The sequence below is a fragment of the Mastigoproctus giganteus genome, chromosome 10, assembly GCF_048544385.1.
Source record: "Mastigoproctus giganteus isolate SK-2022 chromosome 10, ASM4854438v1, whole genome shotgun sequence".
In the NCBI taxonomy this organism is placed as follows: Eukaryota; Metazoa; Arthropoda; class Arachnida; order Uropygi; family Thelyphonidae; genus Mastigoproctus; species Mastigoproctus giganteus.
The window spans coordinates 176,598,612-176,620,830 of NC_143584.1; the positions used below are offsets into that span (position 1 = coordinate 176,598,612).

At 36.2% G+C, this 22,219-nt stretch overlaps 1 protein-coding gene across 1 annotated transcript in view; it reads left to right on the plus strand.

Annotated features, from left to right (window-relative positions):
• The first annotated feature begins 1,535 nt into the window (after window positions 1-1,535).
• The window catches only part of LOC150079552 (calcitonin gene-related peptide type 1 receptor-like), a 120,273-nt gene continuing 99,589 nt past the window's right edge, over window positions 1,536-22,219 (plus strand). Inside the window, exon 1 of the mRNA XM_090383105.1 lies at window positions 1,536-1,650. The gene's annotated coding sequence lies outside the window, so the exon portion shown is untranslated. The remainder of the gene's footprint in view (window positions 1,651-22,219) is intronic.

Genomic DNA, 22,219 nt, shown 5'->3' on the forward strand with positions numbered 1-22,219 from the left:
AATCTCGGAAAATATTCTAAAGTTACCAGTTCCAAGGAGCGACTGCAGAAGCAAATCACAATAGAATTATTAATCCGAAAGAAAAGAGAAAGAAGAAAGAAATCAGAATTTTTCGTATTTCAACAAGAGAGGAAAAATTTCATTTTCTTAAAGAGTTCAGTTTACTTAAGTTATATACGACTATCTTGTAGAATTTCAACCTTTCTTTGGGTATGCAGCGATACTGTTTATAGAAGGAGAGTGAAGAGTTCGTAAAGTCGATTTATGATATCTCTGCGATAGTAAAATTGAATGGTAAGTTAGTTATAGAAAAATGTTTAAAATAACCAATGCTTTTTCGTAATTATGATAATTAATTCTAAATTCCAAAACGTATATTTTTAAAGCATCAAAAGACAGACGTATTTTGTGGTTTATTGTTAATATATTTGAACGTTGTGAATGTTCAGAATTTATAAATTATAATTATCCATAAATTACTTAATATTTATCGCCTTAATATTAATAATTCATAAAGTTCACTTTGTCGTAGAGTAGAACAAAGCATCGACATCGGGTATACCCTAAAGTAATGATCCAACTCTGAAATTACTAATTAAACAGCTAAAATATTCAAAATGTTAATTTGTAACCTTATATCAACCATGCTTCATATACTTCACGAATAAACGTCATCAGCAGTCTGTTTTTTTAATTGTCTCTTGTCAAAATCAGGCGAAGTTTCTAATTTTCCCAACAGGGAATTACAAAACTCTGTGAGAATTCATATGGAGTAATCTTAATATACATAAAGTTTTGGGTGCTTCTTTCTTAGATGTATTGTTACTCTGAAATTTATTATTCCTCAGATTTTTCATAATTGATCTATTCTTTACCGAAGCTAAAAGGGGAGATTGCAATTCTAATCGCAGACTCTGAAACCGTATTTTTATGAATTTTTAACGAAACCAACTGATCAGAAAAAGTAGTTGAAGAATAAAGTTCATATCTGACCACAAACCATTAGATAATTTCTCAATTTTTAATTCAACAGCTTAATATTAGTTGATGGAAGAGAGAAATTTTATTTTGGGTACTCCCATTTTTACTTCGAGTAGATAATCCAGTCTTAGAGTGATATATACCAGCCTCAGACATATTCCTGAACCACGTCTTCCTCCTCTGATCCATAGAGAACCATCAACTTCTGACAGGAACTACAAACTTGAATATATGCATCCAAGCAAACATCTTTGGGGGAAAAAGAAAATAAAACTGAAACTACAAATTTCGCATTAAATCATGTCTGCGCCTTCGCATCTAGCCTTTCTTCGTTTGTTCTTAGATCTGTTATTGAGCTCGTTATGCTAGGTCTTCCCCCGGAACTCGTTGCCTACGACTTCTCGAAAACACATAAATCTATCTGTTTCTGGTAGCCACCAATCGCATTTTCCTCGCGCATGCGAAAGTCGTCCACACCAATGCGCATGGCATCGGCACGTGTTGAACGTCTGCAAAACGGAGCGCCAGCTACACGTGAGATGTTACTTCGTCCCGAGGAATCGGGGGAAATGACACGTGCAAATCTTGCGAAAGGGAAAGTATCATCACTTTTGCATCTTTGTTCCAAACTACTTCTTTGAAGCAATGGATTTCTTGCACAACTATGAGGTAAGTGCTTAACAGAACTGCTCTGTTTGCTTTCGGATCTTTTTGTTGTTAATATGCGTTTAAAAGAAGTCAGTACTGTAAGGAATAAGTCTAAGAAATTAAGAAACTATCGCTGAATTATAGGATATGAAATTTCAAGAAGTTTGACTGCGGGTTTATTCGAGTTTATGTTGTCCAGAACCACAAGCAATAGGGACATAGAGAATGCACCTTACAGTTTCATGATTTTAAATAAGCAGCGCAGATAATTCGATAATAAAACTATAATTATCAATAATTAAGAAAACATTATCGTGGTTATCATAATCCAATAATACAGTCAGTATAATACTCTTTGAATGTATTTTTTTGTCTACTGAAAATTCCAGTTTTTCATCCCTAAAAACCGATCATAGAAACCACGCGCTTTATAGATACAGTATACTAACGTCTAATTATCTTAATTTAACTGGCGAAAAATCTGTAAACGAACAAACAGATCTTAAGATTCGTAGCACCTTGTAGAACTTCTACAAATTTTAATATCCAAATTAAAATGATTTAATTTGGAAATTAAAATTTCAAACTATTTCCAGAGGCATATAAAAATTGCAGCTGTTATAAAAAATGATAAGATGGTTAGATCAGGGGTAAATCTGTGATTAAAGGTAGCTGAGGTTCCCTGGTATGTTACATAACAGTTTCTTCCATAAAAAAATAATTAATGTGACGAATTGGAGTGTCTTTTAATACCTAATAATTGGAAGTTGTTAAATTACAGGATATTTGTAGTTAAGGATAATTTTGAATAATTGTAGTTAAGTTAGTTAATGTTTCAAATACCATTTTCTTCTTTCTATATTTAGTTCATAGGTTAGCGAACGAAGGTAAGATAATATGCGTTCCCAGCTACAAGAAACTTTTGCTATTTCTCGATCCCAACATCCATTAATGTAACTAAATGCATCTATGGAACCACTCTGACAGCGGGATTTGTGGGAATAAGTACCGTAATTCATATCCCATGTGGCCAAGATGCTCGAGATAGTTTCTCGGGGTATAAATATTCAAGAAGGTACTAGGTAATATCATGAAAGGGTGATTGGGTTATACGAAAGGTGTTCCTACTTAATCTGCTACTTTCCATTTTCGCGACCCCTGCAGAATCGAATAATAGTCTCTGACAGACATCAAGCCCCTCTCCAGCATACTTATCATTGGATGCAGATGGTGTTTCCGTTAGACAGTATTTGGTTGTTTAAAAAAGAAATATGTACCTTATTATCTCATGTACCGTATCTACTTCCCGAAGTAATGTTTACAAAATAAGGGCATAGTTCCGGTGATATAAATGCATACATTTTCATATTAATACAAATAAGAGGAAAATAGGAGATCAGAAATTCCAACTAAAGTCCAACAACGCCAGGTAGTTCAATAACGAAGTTTTCGAGAAGCATCCTTTGGAAAAATTATACTACGAACTCCATTTCATTTTCACTCTTCATATCTGAAGGACCACATGTCAGATGCGGTGGCGTTAATTATAAGATCTGAATTCATGTCAGGAGGAGATCGTCCCAGTTTGATTAACATCTGAGTGGTGAGGCATGTATCGCTTAATTAGCAAAAGCGTACAACCGAGAAGATGTGTATAATTTCATTATGGCGATAAGTCTTAGCGCGCGACTCAATTTCTTAAGTGCAAGTTTCCTTAAAGAAAAGTTTCTTCAGTACCAAATAGAAATTATCAGAAATTTCCGAAATTGAGTCTTATTCTCAACAAATACCTCTCGTAAAATCATTTTTGATTTATCAAACGAAATAAATTATCCATGAAGCACTTACAAGTTTCTCTACAATATCTGTCAATGTTTCGGCCTGATAAACATTGTTTTTCATTCGCCAAATAGAAAATGGTTGGTTGATCCAAGAAGATTTTAAGCAAAAATGCCTTTGGCGCCATCATTTTCCCTTCACTGTTTATATTTGCTGACTTGGATCCTTTTAACGTCTGTACACCCGTATCTTCCCAACGTCATTTACAAAGCATTACTTACTGTGAACACTCTACACCTTAGTCATCGGTGTGTGTGTGTGTGTGTGAGTGTGTGTACACTGTTATGTAACCATGTGGCTAAGGCTGACTCCCGTTCAGCAGATGGCGACAGCCAAAAGTAGCTGTTTGGAACATAACTCAGTTCTAAAAGATGATTGCATTTTATTTCTAGAAACGAATCTTCCTAAAATACCAGATTGATTACAAATAGTACTGTCGCTGCTAGCTACAAATATGTGTTGAATATTATTCGATTTTTAATGGTAAATTTACTACGTTTTCAAACAATCGTATATTTGGTTAAAGAGATTCATTTTCAAACAATAATATTTGTTTAAAAAGATTCACTTTCAAACAATCGTACATTTGGTTAAAGAGATTCATTTTCAAACAATCGATATTTGGTTAAAGAGATTCATTTTCTAACAATCGTATATTTGGTTAGAGAGATTCATTTTCAAACAATTGCATATCTGGTTAAAGACATTCATTTTCAAACAATCGTGTATTTAGTTAAAGAGATTCATTTTCAAACAATCGTGTATTTGGTTAAAGAGATTCGCTTTAAAACAATCGATATTTGGTTAAAGAGATTCATTTTCAAACAATCGTATGTTTGGTTAAAGAGATTCATTTTCAAACAATCGTATATTTGGTTAAAGAGATTCGCTTTCAAACAATTGCATATCTGGTTAAAGACATTCATTTTCAAACAATCGTGTATTTAGTTAAAGAGACATTTTCAAACAATCGTATTTTTGGTTAAAGAGATTCATTTCCAAAATCGATATTTGGTTAAAGAGATTCACTTTCAAACAATCGATATTTGGTTAAAGAGATTCATTTTCAAACAATCGTATATTTGGTTAGAGAGATTCATTTTCAAACAATTGCATATCTGGTTAAAGACATTCATTTTCAAACAATCGTGTATTTAGTTAAAGAGATTCATTTTCAAACAATCGTGTATTTGGTTAAAGAGATTCATATTCAAACAATGGTATATTTGGTTAAAGAGATTCATTTTCGAATAATGGTATATTTGGTTAAATAGATTCATATTCAAACGATCATATATTTGGTTAAAGAGATTCATTTTCAAACAATAATATTTGGTTAAAGAGATTCATTTTCAAACAATAATATTTGGTTAAAGAGATTCACGTTCAAACAATCGTAATTTTGGTTAAAGAGATTCATTTTCAAATAATGGTATTTTGGTTAAATAGATTCATTTTCAAACGATCATATATTTAGTTAAAGAGATTCATTTTCAAACAATCGATATTTGGTTAAAGAGATTCATTTTCAAACAATCGATATTTGGTTAAAGAGATTCATTTTCAAACAATCGTATATTTGGTTAGAGAGATTCATTTTCAAACAATTGCATATCTGGTTAAAGACATTCATTTTCAAACAATCGTGTATTTAGTTAAAGAGATTCATTTTCAAACAATCGTGTATTTGGTTAAAGAGATTCGCTTTCGAACAATCGATATTTGGTTAAAGAGATTCATTTTCAAACAATCGTATGTTTGGTTAAAGAGATTCATTTTCGAATAATGGTATATTTGGTTAAATAGATTCATATTCAAACGATCATATATTTGGTTAAAGAGATTCATTTTCAAACAATAATATTTGGTTAAAGAGATTCATTTTCAAACAATAATATTTGGTTAAAGAGATTCACGTTCAAACAATCGTAATTTTGGTTAAAGAGATTCACGTTCAAACAATCGTAATTTTGGTTAAAGAGATTCATTTTCAAATAATGGTATTTTGGTTAAATAGATTCATTTTCAAACGATCATATATTTAGTTAAAGAGATTCATTTTCAAACAATCGAAATTTGGTTAAAGAGATTCACTTTCAAACAATTGTATATTTGGTTAAAGAGATTCATTTTCAAACAATCGATATATGGTTAAAGTGATTCACTTTCAAACAATCGTAATTTTGGTTAAAGAGATTCATTTTCAAACAATCGATATTTGGTTAAAGAGATTCATTTCGGTCCAGTTTTGTAAAAATTGGGATTTATTTCATTAATACTAGAATATTCTCAATAATACGCTAAAAAAAATAAGAAACAGATATTAGAATGGCACTATAGAAATATCTTGGTTATTAAGAGATGTGAAAGAAATGAGTTCAGAAAGAAAGGGCTGTTTTCCTGATCAATACCATACTGTTGTTGGCGGTTACTTATAAAGTAGCTAACTATTCTGAAAATTGCTTTTCTAGCCTTATATTACGATGCTACCATAAAAAGGAGAATTTTCAGCTGCGTGTGCCCAGGCTTTTTTAAGGTTCCAAAACTATTGATTAATGGCGTTATTAAGCTCATGTTCTGCACGACTAGCAAAGGGTTCTTTCAGATTATTCGATATCAATTTTTAACATGCGTAGATTTTACAAATTTTAGACGTTCTGGTTTTTTCTTTCAAAAATAATTTCTAAGTGTTATTAATCTCTATCGGTTTTTCCATTAAGAACCCAATCTGAATACGTTTCAGTAAGATATATAATGAGAAATTTAGGAAGTGTACACGAAACTTAAAGATAGGGGTGTGTACTGTATATAATATAATCTGTACCGATGTCGTTTTAATGATCGTTTTTTTATAAGAGACAGAGAGAGAGAGAGAACTAAACGCTGAATAGACTCAAAATCGATAATGAAAGGAAGAAAAAAAGGGGCGTTCTTGCTCATCTTCCGAGGTCCCATTAGGAACTCTAGTTAGAAGATAATAGAGACATTTTGTTAAGTTTAAAGTTATGCTCTTCAAATCACTAGCTTAGAAAATTAAGGCAATTATTCGCATAAAAGTAAAAAAAAATCCTTAAGATTTACTTATATGAGAAGCTGAAGAATAAAAAAAAAGTTCCCTTTATGCTTAAAATAGAAAGAGTTTTTCTTTTCTTATTATTTCTGATCATTTAACCCTTTCATTAAGAAAGGACAGAGCAGCAGGGCAATTTGTTTTACTTTTTCGAGATAAATGAGTCAATTTTAGAAACTTTTTGCTTGTTTTTAGCTTTAAATAAAACAATATTTGTTAAAATATTTCTGATATAAAGATTCTTTCAAATTATTATTATTAAAATATTTCTTTCAATGAATTTTAAATTCCTTGGAATGATCTGATAATCGCGCGGAGTAATTTCAAATAAACGTTTTTTCTTAATCATTTTAGGGAGGTATATGGCTATGCATGGTTCATAAAGTGTATCTTATTCAGTTGCAAATATTAATTCGATCTATGTATAAAACACTACGAACCGTAGGAACAGAAGAAGATTCTTGATGACATTAGACTTGAACTTTTGTAGATTGTAATTTAGAAGATAAGTTGGTTGTGTGAGTTTAAAGTTGGGCAGTAAATTTATGCTGAGTGGTTGCAGCACGTGTTCGGACTAGTTTGAAAGAGAGAGCAGGAATTATAGAAGCCGATTAAGAAGAACAGTGCCCATGGAAGTATCGGCAGAAAAGGCATTCAGCAGAAACAATACGTTTATGAGACAGAGAGAGGAGAAACTACCCTCTTCTGAATTGAATCTAGAAGCCTGAGAGAGGTTTTGGGGACACCGTGTCAGATGTGGGAACAATATTCCATGTTAGAGCGGATTCGAGATCTGTACAGTAACTGTTTAGACGAAAAGCAACACCGAGAACGAAAGAGAAAACCAAATTTTTTATATTTACAGGAGCAATATTTGTGATGCGCTTATGCTAAGGGAGATTAGAAATCAGGGTAATCCCTAATAGAGATATGTGATCTTCTCTAGAAATCTGAGTGTTGTCGAAGATAAGCATAGGAGCAGAAGAATCGTTTTAGCAAAATATAAGACAGGACTGAGAAGGATTGAAATTAATTAAGTTATGTTTGCCCCATTGGAGAATTATCTGGAGATCAGCATTTAAGGAATTGATGGTGGATATTCGAGAAATTTAAATTGTTTGTGCAGGTTAAGGTTTCTCAAACTGGAAGTTGGATTGCAATGTGCTATCATCACCAAAACCATGATTAGGACTTCCAGTCAACGAAAGAAGGTTATTAATACATGAGCAAAGAGTGGAAGAAAGAACTGAACCTTGGGGTCAGAATTCGTGGCGAAGTAAGAAGACAGAGAACCATATACCATCACCCGCAGTGATCATTCAGCAAGAAAACTGGATACCCAATTACAAAAAACAGTTGGCAAACCATAAGATGAAGCTTATTTAGAAGATTTTTATCCCAAATATAATCAAAAGCCTTAGAAATATCAAGCGCAACTTCTAGAGTTTCACCAGACGTTTCCTTCATTAATTATTAATTATGGTTTGGTCAATTTTGCATGTTCAAGCGTTCTTTCTAAATTAGCATGTTCCTTTATCTAAATCCGACTTTTCAGAAATTAAGTACAATGCAAAAAATTAAGTGCAAGGTAAAACATTCATTTCTAAAGAAAGGAATGTTTTCATAATTTTAACATTTCCATCCGCTTTGTTTGTTTTTGTACAGGCATCTTGTTCACTATCGGTTTCGTCCGTACCTTATTGAAATCTTTTAAAATCAATCTGAAACTTATTTTGTACATAACAAAACAGCCATAAACATTACTATCTGAATTGCATCTTATAGATATCTCCAACTTTGAGCAAAGAAAATTATTTTTTTCTAAAACATTTTGTCTATTCTCCGTGCCTAATTAGAAGGCATAAAACATGATCAGCTTCTTAACATGGTGGTTGAACTTTGCAAGTTCAAGCAGAACCTTTTGTTAAAATAGGGAGAAACAGGAACGTTTTTCCAAAACATGAAAAAATAGGAGCTTCTTCACCAAAAGTGGAAATTCTTCACAAGGAGAAAGTAGAAGATTTTTTGGAAAGAGAACGAGGATTTTATACTGTACTAGAAATTAAATTTCATTGATGAAACACATATTTCATCTTAAAATACAGCCATATGATTGTTTACTAGCACAGTACACTTTAAAACGTTAGCTTAACTAGATTTTTCCGTCTCGGCATTTCTGTTTGGATTGTCTGTTAGACATAAACTGATTATGATTACTCCAAGAAAGATATTGTTGCAGACTTTGCCCACTTCAGAAATGTCGACCCAAAGTTTTGTTCATAACAATGGTCCTGTCGTCTAGACTTGACTGTCAGGAGCATTTCCAAATCCTCACCAAAAAGCGAAGATCTGAACTCAGTTTTTTTTTTTTTTTTTCGTCCAGCAAACACATATGGGACGCTCTGGGGAGACGCCTAGAGGCACGTCCACACCCACCAGAAAATGTTCACCAACTGAAGATGGCGCTGACAGAGGAATAGGAGAGAGAGAGAGAGAGAGAGAGAGAGAGAGAGAGAGAGAGAGAGAGAGAGAGAGAGAGAGAGAATCTTTAATGCCCTTCACGGCCAAAAAGCCAGGGGTTTACATTTTTACAGCCTCCCGAAACTTCCAGGAAAATAGAACAATTAGTTCACAAAAACAGGTAATTTTACAAAGGAAAACGTATTTTGATACAAAGGAGAGAACTCCTTACGAGAGTTAGGTCTGATTGAGCAGGCTTAACATCGAGATAAGAGCACCAGCTCAATCAGACAGGAGCAGATGCAAGGTACACATGTCATTGCTGATTAGTCCTACTAGAGGTAGGACTGATTAGTAGTAGTAGTAGTGGCATGTGATGCTAGAAAGCAAGTGTATGAGCTTATGCAGCATCAGCCACAAAAATAAATAAAAAAAAAAAAATCACACCATTCCCTCCAAATGCCTGTCCAGTTCCTCCTTAAATTTATTCAACCTATCAACTTCCACAACGACAGATGGAAGTTTGTTCCAGCAATTAACCACCAGCTGGCTAAAGACAAATTTCCGCACATCTATTCTACATCTGTCCTTTCTTAATTTGAATTTATGCCCCCTTAGGTTCGTAATCTGAACAAGTGGAAGGATCCCATCAGAATTCAGTGTGCTCAACCCATTCAAGGCCTTATGAACCTCAATCAGATCACCGCGCAGGTGCCTAGTCTCTAGCCACTGCAATTTGCAGCACTTAAGCCTCTCTTGGTAAGAGGATCCCTTCATTCCCCTCACCAATCTTGTTGTCCTTCTCTGTACACGCTCAAGCAAATCTACATCCTTCCTAAAATGAGGCCTCCAGACCTGTACGCAGTACTCAAGGCGTGGCCTGACCATTGCCTTATACAGAGGGACAATCACCTCCTTTTCCCTGCTAGAAAAATTCCTATATATCATTGACAAAACACCATGACCTGCCCTGGCAGCCTGTCTGCATTGCTCAGAAAACTTCATATCTGACTGCACAATTACTCCCAGATCTTTTTCATTTTCTACCACCTTAAGTGTAGTACCACACAGTTGGTACGTTTCTTTGGGGTTACTTCTACCCATATGCAGTACTTTGCATTTGTCAAGGTTAAACTTCAGTTGCCACTTCTTAGCCCATCTGCTCAAATTATCTAGATCCTGTTGCAGTAGCACACTGCCATTACTGTCATTAACAACCATGCGAACCTTTGTATCATCTGCAAACTTCGACATTAAGCCTGATATACCTTCATCAATATCATTGATAAATATACAAAATAACAGTGGACCTAACACCGAACCCTGTGGGACTCCACTAATAGCATTAGTTCACGAAGAGCAGCACCCATTGATTACCACCCTCTGTCTTCTCCCACTTAACCATCCTTTTATCCATTGTAGCAACCTACCCTTAATACCATTCTGCTCCAATTTGTACAATAGTCTTCCATGCGCAACAGTGTCAAAAGCTGTCCTGAAATCCAAGTATATGATATCCAAATTATTTTTTGCATCCAGTTCCTTTGTAACCACATCATAATAACCAATCAGAGTTGTCAGACAAGACTTTCCCTTAACAAACCCATGCTGTGTCTGAATTATTGCTGCAGTCTTGTCTAGACGATCCTGCAATGCATCTTTAACCAGTGACTCCATTATTTTACCCGGAACGGAAGTTAAACTAACTGGTCTGTAATTACTCGTGTCACCCTTCGATCCAACTTTGTGAATTGTGGATACATTTGCACATCTCCAGTCCGTGGGGACCTCCCATGAGTCCAAGGATGCTCTCATAATTATGGCTAGGGGTTTGCTGACTTGCTTTGCCGCCTCCTTTAATATAACTGGATAGATTCCATCCACACCAGGTGCTTTTCTTATGTTTAACTTCAACAATTTCTCCTCCACTTTGCTTTCAGTTATTACAAAATCATTAAGTATCCTGCTACAATTTGATAACCTTCTGCCATTTTCAAACCTTAATAATTCCTCACGTGTGAATGTAGATGCAAAATACTCATTCAGTTTGTTTGCTATCTGAGCAGGATCATCAATAGTCGAACCATCGATGTCAAGTGGACCGATCAGATTCATTCCCTTCCTTTTAGAGTTTATATAAGTAAAGAAATCCTTGCTGTTTTTCTTAGCATCTTTTGTCAAGGATTTCTCGTAATCTGCCTTCGCCTGCCTAATCTCCTTTGTGACCGGATTACAGACTATCTTATATCTGCCATAGGCTTCTGAGTCGCTTGATAATTTATATGCATCCCATGCATTTTTCTTCTCTGTTACGAGTCTCATTAGTTCATTTGACAACCATTTAGGCCTAAACCTTGAACAATATTTCTTAATAGGTATGAAACTTTTAGTAGCTTCCACGATTAATTCCTTGAATGCTTTCCCACTTAGAATTTACTGTTGGTAACATCGTCAGTTTATCCCACTGTACAGAATTTAAAAACTGTCGGAGGACAGTTTTTAAATTTTTAAATGGACGATGTTACCGCAAGAACTTATCAACAACATTGTTCTAAGTATGGAGAGGCGGTGCAAAGCCTGCATCGACATTAGGGGTGGCCATATCTCCTACTGAGGACCAAATCTTCCCTTTTTCCATCTTTGGCAGTGATGTATCATGGCAGCCAGTGCTATGTTGCCATTTTTGAATAAAGTCCCTCTGTACCGTTTTGTTTCCGTTATTATGTCGGTGTTGTTTCCTTCATCATTTCTGTACCTCACGAGGTTCCTTTGGTATGCTTTTCCCATATCCAGGCCACTCCTATGAGAAGCTACAGGTGAAAACCTGACTGGTCCGTAAGTTTTGCATACTAGTATATAAAACATAATACATTTGCGCTAACTTATATTTCAGTCACTTTTTCCGTAGCTTTTAGGTCTGGATTTTTATTAAGCCTTTTGAACTGCAGTATGTTGCGACGGTGAGATGGACAGGAGGTCAAATCAAATGAAAAGAGACGATTCCTTCGTAGATCCAGGAAGTTGGCAGCTACGTATATAATTAATCAATTGCCTGGATACAGTCATTGCCCCAAAAATTAGAAGCCTTTCGCAATTGGTGTCACAGATAATTAAACTTACGGAATGCAAATATAAGTTGTTAACATGGTATGATCAGAAGTTCCTTGGTATCAGAAAAATGCTGTTCGCTTTCCTGGACTTCTTAGTCAATCTGATTATGGAGGAAGACAGACGATCTTTCCGATTTCCAGAAAGGTGTTATTGCGGCGCACGTTTAGCAAGAGCCACAGTTAAGGAAATATAAAATGACTGGTATGTTGAAAGTAGCCATCTCAAAAGTATACAATGAGTGGAAGGCAAAAGAGAATAGAGCCCTAAAAGGAAGAAATGCGGCAAATGACTAAGCAATTCAATTTAGGCAAAGAAAGATCCATTTCCAACTGAACTATGCAGAGGGAGTTGAAGAATATGGGACGTAAAACAGTGGAAAAATATCACGTGGTCTGACGAGCCTCGCTTTACTCTTTGTACGCCAATGGTAGGGTGAGAGTGTGACATGAACTCATGGAACCATGCATCCAGATTGTCTCGTGTTCACCACTCAGGCGGCTGGAGTTCGTATCATGGTGTGTGGTATGATTGTTGGTATAGGCTGGGTTAATAATACCGTTAGAAGGTCATGTTACCTCCAATGAATATCTCTGTCGTATTGGACCAGATTCATCCTGAAATACTTTGTTTTTACCCGGATCGCGATGAATTCTTTCAAAGCGAAAATGCAAATAGTCACCCTGCACGAATTTTATCGGAATGGTTCTAGGAACATTTCCAAGATCCCAACATTTAACCTGGCTACCTACTTCTCCAGATCTGATTCCAGTTGAGAATGTCTGGGTTATGTTGAATAGGGTATCTCGGCTTCGCAGTTTTCTACCGATCATAAAACAGCAACTGATAAATATCCTTATGGATGAGGAGTGAAATCTAGAGCTTGTTCCCTCAGACATCTAGTGGAATCCAAGCCACGCCATGTACTGGCTCTAGTCGGGGAAAAGCTAGCTATGCTAGACTCTGAATAAAGGTTTATAATTATTTGGCCAGTGAGTGTATTTTTTAATGAGAATCGAACAGTGCTGAAAACTTTCCTTACAATCAAACCTGTTAATGAATTATCTTTTGTGGAAGAAAAGTATCTTTAAAAAGATACTTTTCTTTGTGTGGAAGAAAAGTATCTTTAAAAAGATACTTTTCTTCCACCTTCAAGAGGTTTTTCTCCTCTCCTTAGCGAAATTAATCTCTGTTTCCTTGATACGTTCTTTCTCTCACTCATAGTCTCCGAAATTTCGTGATTAATCAAGCATTAATAATGGAATTTCAGCGATAAAGAGTACGAAGAAAGATGAAAAATTACACAGCATAATTTAATCGTCTTAAAAGCTTCATTTAATTCCAGTTAACCAATTTATCTTTCTTTACATATTCATCACCGAGTGGAGAAGTTCAGTAAGTAGCGAAATGTTCCGTTTGTTAAGAATTTTATTTTTTATTTAAATCTAAGAAATCGTTGCAAAATTTTACATGAATTGGGCAAATTGACATTGGTGTCCCTACCTCTTTTTATTAAACTTGACCTACTTTTATGTCGAAGTGGTCTTTCGACGCACACACATAGTTCTTGATCTAGTTCTTGCTGTACTTATATTTACTTCTGCCTCCCGGATGGCTTCTTATCATAAATCATCCGTCGCCAAGCAATTTCTGAAGATAGTTGTTCTGCTTGTAAGTGAATTATAAAAGGAAACTCTCTGTGTTACCCGAAGCAACATCTGTTCCTCGCTCCCCAAAGGCTACACCTTTTTGATACTACTATACCTTATCATTGCAAAGTCAGGGAGACCCACCTCCTTTAAGCAATGCCTCAAGATATATTGTTGATTCGGACTTTATTTTGTATCTTGATGGCCTTCCTGACAGCAAAAAATACCCGGCCTACCTAAGTTTGTTTCTTGTTTCCCTTGAAATAAACTTGAGTCAGCTGGGGTATTGGGGAAGCCGTGAGCTGTTACTAAGTTTGGTTTCACAAGAGATCCGAAGCCTTCATGGTAGTTGGTTTGTTAAGTCACTGCGATTAAGTCGCCTTTCTTAATACTTGTTAGCATACACTGTACAGATATCAACTTGTAAACTCTTTTATCATAGTTCGAATTTTCTTGTCCATGTCCATGTCTCTCAGCTCGCAACAGAGATCCACAAATGACAATTCAAGTACCAAGTTTCGTAAACAAATAGCAACTTCGAACAAGTTATCGGTTTAGTTTCCCTGTGTACGGAAATTATGGAAAAAAATCCTTGGATCATTCTGTCCATGAGCCCTCGCGAGTAGAAGAGTATGTATAATCATCGTCCTCCCCACATCGGGTGGAAAAAACCTGGATTCGAAATCCGTTAATGATGAGAAGGAGTATTTCAGTAGGTAGGCCTCTGTAGGTTTTCCCTCAATACCATTAGTCTTCCTTTGGTATAAGATGTCTTGTTCAATCTGTCTAACAAGAACCTCCACAGTCATTCATATCAAGCAATTAATTTCTAAAGCCATTAAGTTGAAATAATTAATTTCGACCTCTGTTGGGAGACTTGTTAGCAGTTGGCGATAATCACAGTATAACTTCATTTTTCATCCATCATAACTTCACCAATGACAGAAAGAATGCCTGAAGGTTTGATTGATAATTAGATTTAATTTCCTCCAAGCTGTAGATCATATATATAGCCTCAGTAATATGCTATTTGGAGTGGCATTTCTAGAATTAATTAATATTTTCAAACTATCTATAATTTATAAGTTCCTTTGTTGCAAGAATGATACTCTGGATGACTTTAGCTATAATTAACCAGATATTTTACGATGCACTTCAGCCAATGTTCAGATTTCAAAATTACAGATGGCATCTCGATCTTTGTGAATTGCCTGCAGTGAGGAGGTCGCTGTAGTGCAGCGTATGCGTCCAAGTAGTCAGCAGACTTTAAGGAATAACTTACCATAATATTAGTTTCATTATCTCTTGCATATGATATAATTTACTCTGAGTGAAGATTTCATCTGAATCATCTTGATGTAACACAGATTGAGTTTTATACTTAAACATTACATTAAACAGCATCAATTGCAGATCTGATTACGCATCGAATATAAGTCAGTGGAGTAAACATAGCGATGTCAAGGTTATTAATCAACCTGCAAGCTTTAATTAGAGAATCGAAAAACCAATCTTTGTTTGAGCAAACAGAAAGAACTCCGAAGAGATAATTATAATAATGAATGGAAAAAAAGGAGAATCAATTTGGTCATTAACAAGTTTTATTATAAAACTAAACTGCGCAAGAATGTATGGATCAATTAAGAAAAACCAAAGACCCATAAAAACAGAATTAAAATTTTAAGAATTTTAATTCTGAAAAACAATGAAACGTGCCATGATCTTTTTAATATTTTTCATCAATGTTTTTGATATGGATACCAGATTATTGCTTTAAAAATATGGATACTGTCTGCTTCTAATTTCGTATGTTTCACTCCTTTTTCCACTCTAATATTTTCTCTTAATCTCTTAATGAAAATTCTTTTCTTCTTCTTCTTCCTTGCCAATAAGGTTATTATTTGAACTCTTGGCAGTCGTATTGCGTGTGCTTGGCTGGAAGCAACGGTGAGCGATGAACAGTTACGTACAGACTCTTGAGGAGTGGAGGGGTAAGAGCGAAACGTGAAAGGATGCACAGAGCAGTCACAATTGCTACATTAAATCACCGACAGAACGATGGAGAAAAGGAATTTTTGACGAAGTTCTTTACTAATCGTATTCTCTCGAAAAGAGCTGGATTCCAATTGCGTTACTGAAGTTTCCGCTACACAAATAATCATATTAAGTTTTCAGAAAATATTCAGTATATGTCTATTAAATATATTTTAAAATTATGTAGACAAAAAGGATTCTTAGCTGTATCGGAGGCAATATAAACTTCAACCACGAATAGTTTGATTATATTTTAAATCCTAAATATATTGACTTTAGATTTTATTAATTGTTTGTTTATGTCCAACTAACGCATATCCATATCTTAATGGGACATAAACAAAGAAACAAGACATGTCTTTTATACTGACTTCAAAATATAGAAAAAACAGGTACAAATAGAACTTTTGTTTTGATTTTCTTAAAGTTGATCCGCAGGAGCATTTGTCATAGATTCGATGCCCCTGGTATATGGGCCTAAATAATAGTGGTAGGGTTTTAGGAGCATCAGCAATTAAGGCCATATTGCTCCAAGTACTGTCTGTAAATTGCATGTGTTCTGAAGTCGATTTTCTGTTTGCTGAACAAAAAAACCCGAGTTTTCGGGAGAAAAAACCATGATTTCCTGGTCCGAGATCGACTAACTGAGCCAGGTTGTGAAAAAGGCCCATAAAAATTCCTCTAGTCATCGATGGGATTCGAATTCATGTCTTTTCCACCTGGTGTTGAGAGGACGGTGATCCTACTAACTGTGCTACCCACGAGGCCAACGTGTGCTGAGAAAGGCAGTCATACATCACCATCTTTCCCACTGCGTGGAAAAGAAGACCTGAGTTCGAATCCCGTCAATGACACGAGGAATTTTTATGGGTCTTTTCCACATAGTGGCTGGGTTAGCCCGTCTCAGGCTAGGGTAGCATGATTTTGTCTCCCAGAAGGGATTTTACTTCCAGAAAAACAGCAAATATACCTTATAATACACTAAATTTACAGACATAATATAGTAATAGCAGTACAAGAATATCCTTGAAATGAATACAGAAATTCATTGATCATCTCAAAATATCAGCCGAAACAAAAGAAATAGGATTGCGAATGAAGGAAACTTAAAGAAACAATCAAACCTTTTATAAGCCAAAAATTAGAAATCTTTATTCTGTCACATAGGGCTATCTTTTGCTCGAATTATATCCGGTACACGTAGTAGCATGAATTCCACTAGGTGAACGAGGACGTCCAGCTTCAGATTTGCCCATTCTTTCATTAGGATGTTTGTCAGATGCTGCATTGTAGTCGGTAGAGAACTGCGAAGCCAAACTGCCCTCATCAACATATCCCAGATATTCTCAGTTGGATTCAGATCTAGAGAAAAAAGTATGCAGCGTAGATGATGGAATCTTGGGAATCTTCCTACAAACATTCAGAAACAATTTTTGCATGGTGGATAGTTGCGTTGTCGTTTTGAAGGAATCCATCTCAATCCGGGTAAAAACGAAGCATTTCAGGGTGAAGTTGGTCAACTGCGCCAGAAGATGTTAACTGGAGGTAACACAATCTTTTAAAGGTATTCGCGGACCCGGTCTTTACCAACAGAACATGCACGATAACATGACACCATGTCCAACCATTTGGGTGATGAACACGAGACAGTTTGGACGCATGGTTTCATGAGGTTCACGCCATACATTCACCCCCTAATGTTAGGAATGGTGAAAATATGGCGCGAACCTCACGAAACTGACGCCAATTGAAAAAAAGGTTTCAAATTTTTTGCCCAATGCTTTTAGTATTGCAAGATTTATTTTCCTCTTTCTAACTTCGAATCAATATATTTAAAATTTAAACAGTATAAGATCAAAGGAAAATCCTTTCATACCAACTACTTCTTTGGTATTTTTTTTCCAGCTGTGATCCGATATGGAAAGGAAGCACACGCAGGTGTATAATTATCTCCACCAAGAGATCCGTGAACATTATATGGGGTTAATAATAAGCTCAGCGATACCGTTTTCTCAGTGAGAACTGTAGGATCATTATGTATCTGAGTTATTAACGTGACACAGTTGTGGTACAACGTGAAGTACACACACAGATAACACCAACGCTCTCTTAACTTAATGCATGCATATTGGGAAATGTATATTCCTAGAGTTTATTGCTACACTGTGAACGAATTAGCGAGAGAAAAGCACGCCAACGCATAATCCAATTCCGTACCTTTAATAACTGTTCTAAAGGTGTGCTTACTCTCTCTAACAGGGTATCCATTACTCTCCTCAGTGTTACTTAGCTGAGTTGGACTACATGACCTTTCTAGCAAGCAAGAGAGTGAGGGAAAGATAAAGGGGCGTTGAAAGCTGACGCAGTTATGGCACTCACTACTTCTGACGGGTTTCTGTTGAGTCTATTTGAGTTAGATGAAATATCTTAAAGCTGCGACCTTCAGACACCTTTAGATCACGTGTTCTTCCTTCCGGGCATCTTCGAGTAATAAGTCTTGCGTCGATTAACGACAGGGTATAAAAATAGCTTCTCCATCGTAAGAAGAAGAGGTGGAGGAACGTAATTCCAGTGTGTAAACCGGTTCGTTCGCCAGCTTTTCGAGTAGTAACAGCTTCTCTACACGTATAAGTGAAATTCAATCGTTTACCACCCAGTATCGACTAACAATAGATGGCCAGTTATCATGGTAGTCAACTCCAGCGATGCGTGGATTCTTTCGAAGGCGGCCGCAAATTGTGTCAAGTGAGAGTTTGAGGAATTTATCAACGGGGGGTTGTGTAAACTGCTACTCGTCCTAATTTACGGCAAACACTGCAGACGTTTACTGCCTTGTACACAACGAGAAGTAATTTGTCCAAAGATCCGGCTGCAGTTTTATGGCAACAGCAGTTGGGTGTTGTTGCGAAATTATGGCCAACTTTTTCATAGATTACACACGACTGAAGATTGTAGGACTTCCATCAACTGGTTTGTAAATCACACTTTCATGAGGGTTAGAAAGAATGATGGATGTAAAGGAAGAAAGACATGTGGAAAGAATGAGGTACTATGGTTTACGTGGATTATAGATAACCATGGTTGAAATGTCTTCTACTCAATTCCCTTCTTATTTTTATTTCTCTTGTAGCCTAGTATTGCCATCCGTGGCAATTGTTGTTATTATATTAGCACAAGAGCTCCCCTCAAGCATTAAGGCCCACAAGCTACCCGAATGTGTTAAAATATCAGAATTTCCAGGAGCTGTGGGATTTTCCCATATTGTGCATTCATTTACATTTAATCCATTGATTTTTCTCATTGAATCCGTTGATAGATAATACATGCTCTCATTTCCATAAAATGTCTCTTAATTAACAATATCAACTCTCTCTACAACTACAAACAGTAAGCGAATTCAATCTCACTCACTTCCTCATATTTCTCTTAATTTAGCAATATCAATTCTCTTTAAAACTTCAACCAATAAACCAACTAAATACTGAACATTTCCTTATATTTCTCGTAATTTCTTCAACTTCAACCTTATTCTAAAATAATCTACAACTTTATTAAGCACCCTTTCCAATACAACACAGTTCAAAGAACCTACGTTCCTTCTCTTCCACGGTGGGGTTTCTTTCTGCGAATTCCTTCCACGGAGTGCGGTGAAGTTTCTTTTCTTAGTTGAAGTCTGCCATATAGTTCTTACAGTACTGTCTTATTTCGAGAACATTTCTCTGTTAATACCGAAGAAAAGTACCACAGCAGTAGCAGAAGCCAGGGGCACTATCTGACTGGCTTGTTACTCAGCTTCCATATTAACTTCTAGCAAAGGAACATGCCAGATGACAAATAAGCTAAACTTTCCCTAATAACGTTGCTGCTTAAGGGGCAATCAGACAAGACAGGTACCATTTTTACTTTACTCTTTTTGAAACTTTGTCTCCTAACACTGAGACTTTCTCCCTCCCCCCATACGCTACTAAAACAGCCTTTGAAGTGCACGATGGAGCTGTTCACTACATTGAGGGACTTTCCTAGGACTGGACCCCGAACTGAACCTAGAACTACAACAGCAACCACTCTGAACAACAACCACAACCTCGCGAAAACCTTATTTATTTTCTTACTCATTTTTTCAATCGAGGTTGCAGTTATCCGTTCTCGAGAAGAGGGAGTAAATCCCTTGAGTTATTCCGGGATTTTCAACCATCAAAACATGCAAATCCTTCTGCGAACACACACTTCGGCAAACAAAATAAACGTATGGATATAAACCTAAATAACAATTCGAACTTTTCCCTTTAAACAGTCATGGTTCTGAGTTTCACAGAAAATATTCGATTAGAGCAGTACGGATACCCGCCTCTCGCGGAGTGGTACAGTGGTTAAATCTCTGCTCTCTCTCACCGGGTGTAAAAGGTCTCATTTCGAAGCCAATCAATACCTTGAGGAATGAATTTTTATGGTCTTTTTTCATAATATACTTTAGTTAATTTTTCTAAGATGAAGATTGCGTGTTTTATCTCCTGGAAAGTCGGATTTTCTTCCATAAGACAGCAAATCGACCGAAGGATACACGCAGCACAATATATTAACAACTTATCGCCTTAGTTGCTTTGGGATTTAATATGCATCTAACCAATTAGGGCCCCAGGCATTGTTGGAATAAAGAGTTATGTAATGCTGAAGAAATGGAAAAAGAAGGCAATCTGTCCTCTTTCTCAGAGAGGCAAATCTAATCTGTCAGCTGCAGATTTTGGGTGAATCATCTAATCTTCAATATCTGATGTTTTTATGGATTCTCCAGGATCTGGAAGCGAATTCTGGGTATTTTGCTATTTACTGGTACCAATATCGAAAAATTCCCATAGGATTTCGTCCAACAGCAATTTCCTGAGAGGTCTATAGAGCCTTACGCTGTTCTTACCATGGTCTAGGCATTTTAAATATCTTTCCCCAAACAGATTCGCCAATATCCAGTCTTCTTCTTCTGTTGCAAACCATCGACAACTCCGATAACTTTTAAAGCTGTTTATTTTCACTTCCAACTTATACCTTATAAGATCATCTGGATATACAAACTCCATCTGACAGCTGAAAATTTTTAAAATGTTAATAACAAGCTCTAAATATAGTGCCCTTGTCAGGAGAAATAACTAAAATCACTCAAAGAACACCATGGGACCTTGTTTACGTAACTACAGCAAGACCCTCTATGAGATATCGAGCATTGGTTGTAAGAGCTGAATGGAGCCAGCCATGCTGACTCAAGAAATGGCTGAAACTCGAAAACAAGTCGAAATCAGAGCTATGTTTTTAAGAACTTTTTTTTTTATTGTTTTAGGTCCTATATCCATTCCTGAAGTGGGACCTACATGCTATAACACACCCTATATAGCACCATAAAAGTTCGTAATTTTTAATAGGGGGTTTATGTACAACTCCAAGTCATTATAAATGATGAAGAGAAGCATCCTTTATAATGAGAGAATTTATGACCATCAGCGCACACGATACACATTTAGAAAATCTCGTACTTAAAATGAAGAGACCCAAATAATGCACGCATACCTCAAATACCGCACGTTTTCCCAGAGTCTGTTTACCAATAAAACAAAACAAACGGGCTCCTTAATGAATTTCCTTTCTGATTTCTTTATATTGAAGTCATTTACGGATGAAGTGAAGGCATGTTTGCTCTACTCTGGAGACTCATTCTGCCGTGAACGTTTCACGAGAGAAGAATTTCATGCATTTAACTAGCCATAGCTGTACAAAACAAGCTTACATGACCGACCGAACTTCTACAGGAAGAAACGCAACAGCGAGCCTTGAATATTTAACGAAAAATTACCAGTACTTACAATGCATGAAGTGGGTGTTAAAAGTACACAACTCAGAGGTTGGGTACTCGAGTATTACTCTCCAGTAGAGGAAGTGTCACTCCTCAAATAGACAGAGACACGAAAAGAATTCAAATTGGCATTTTGGGTGGATAAAAAAGTGGTTCGCAAGGCTTTTCATTGCCTTAATGATATTCAAGCTCGAAAACGTAACTTTGTTTCCAAAGTTATGGGTAACTTTGCCACTTTAAACAACAAATGGGTATGAATTTAATCTCTATACTCTGCAGACCACCAGCCAGATATGATATTTCTACACACCACCTTCCAAAAATATGGGGATACCCCTGTTTTCATGGTCCATTGGGCCTTACTGAATAAACACGTGGCACGTAGAGCCGAGCTAACTGGTTTCAACAGGGGTGTTTTATTCAGATGCCACCGAATGGCGAATCTTGCTACAGCCTGTTAAATTCAAATAGGTGGGTTCATTGGAGTGGAGGATGCCTGTAGGAGTGGATTGTGCCAACAGTTAAGTTCGGAGGAGGGGAGTTTACAGTGTGGAGTTTGTTTCTCATGGTATGGGCCTAGTATCTTACGAT